Source organism: Python bivittatus, unplaced genomic scaffold (assembly GCF_059951505.1).
Source record: "Python bivittatus isolate LINGU-HERP-01145 unplaced genomic scaffold, Pbiv_v1 ctg000410_np1212, whole genome shotgun sequence".
NCBI classification, from domain to species: Eukaryota; Metazoa; Chordata; class Lepidosauria; order Squamata; family Pythonidae; genus Python; species Python bivittatus.
Window position 1 is genome coordinate 15,622,968 of NW_028277067.1, and position 1,824 is coordinate 15,624,791.

Sequence of the window (1,824 nt, forward strand, 5' to 3'; positions counted from 1 at the left end):
TGCTGAAGAATGCTATACGTGTGTTCAGAAGCAGCCTGAATAATGGCTGACGGACTGGCATTCTCTCTCCCCACATCAGTGTGCCTCCCCCCCCTCCACCAGCACCACCTCTCAGCTTCTATTTGAGCCGATCCAGCTTTCTAGGTCATCTGGGACTGAGACTGAGATGGGTGATTCATTTTTCCAAGACCTGGAGAACTGTACCATATTCTTATTTGTCTCCTGGTTGTGATTTAAGTGTTCATTTTTATCCTCTACTGTACCACCACCTTCACTTGGTTAATTTTTTTTTTTTGGTAATTTCCATGTTGACTACCCTGAAGGTGTCCTACACCACAGCCTCCATACCCAGGAAGCTGATGAACCTACAGCAAAAAAAAAAAAATTCTGGGCATGCCCCAGAATTTCATTTAGTCTGAACTCCAAAGCCATTTGAACTGCAACAACAATACTTCTTAGATGAATGAGCAGGTTACAGTCAGCCTTTGGGTCTCCTGTTTCTCTGATTGTTGCAATATAGTTCTCGCTTAAAAAAACAAGTCCATCTTCTTGCAAATCTATCTCCTCCTTCCTGGAGATCTTGGGTGCTTGCTTCCTCATGATGATGGCTTTGCAACTATTACCTAGGCATGAATTATACGGCCACTATGACCAACTTTCCATCCAATTAGTATTCAGATGCTGCATTTGTAGCTTTGTGTGTCCTCTGCCAGAAATCATCATTTCCAGGTTGCATTTTGCTGATCCAGTTGCACTGACCATATATTCTTTGATCTTTCACCATCAATAAGCTCTGCTGGTGAACTCTATTGCTACTCTCATCCCCAACTTTCTTACTCTGTCCTATGCAGAAGTATTGCAAATAATTATCAAGACAAACAGTTCGAAAGGCTCTCAGAAGACTTTTTCCACCTGCCTCTCCCACTGCATCATAACATTTCCCTTTTCAAGAACTCTTAGCTTCTGATATATATGCCTGATATGGATATGGCTGTTCTATTGCAATTGAGATCACACCTGTAATCTATGGTTTACTCATCTCTGTCTATACTATGACTGTATCACCTATATAGTAGTTTCAGGAATATAGAAAGCAGGGATTAAATTATTTAGTAATTTAATACACAATTACAATATCACTGATTTGGCATATTTATGTAATGATCAAATAAATACCCTGTTCACATAATTGCTGTTGGAATTAGGAATATGATTCTCTCACGGGATAATAAACTTATATTCATATGCCTATCATTTCCACTGAACTCTGAATAGACAGAATAGGCTTGCACGGTTAAAATCTTGGAAAAATTGACTTAAATGCCTGATAATCCACAAACCAGAATTAAATCTATATCTCATTTGTTTATAGCACCCGTCTCCAACATGACACCTCCTATACTGGGAGGTCTGGGTGGATTTCTCCCATCACTTCTGGAAAGCATCTGAGTGGGGTAGACTGGCTTCAGCTACCTACGTCATGAGTTGTTTCTAACTAGGCATGCCCCAGAATTTCATTTAGTCTGAACTCCAAAGCCATTTGAACTGCAACAACAATACTTCTTAGATGAATGAGCAGGTTACAGTCAGCCTTTGGGTCTCCTGTTTCTCTGATTGTTGCAATATAGTTCTCGCTTAAAAAAACAAGCCAGCATATTTGCAAAGGTAGTTGTTATGGTGGTGGTGGTGGTGGTGGTTATGATTATAATATCCCACTTTTTTTCTGATCCAGGTAGGATACAGAGAGTTGGATGGGGATCCTCCCATAGTTTATCCATTCAACTACTGTCAGCCCTCCCAGGTAAATCAGACAGGAAACACAAC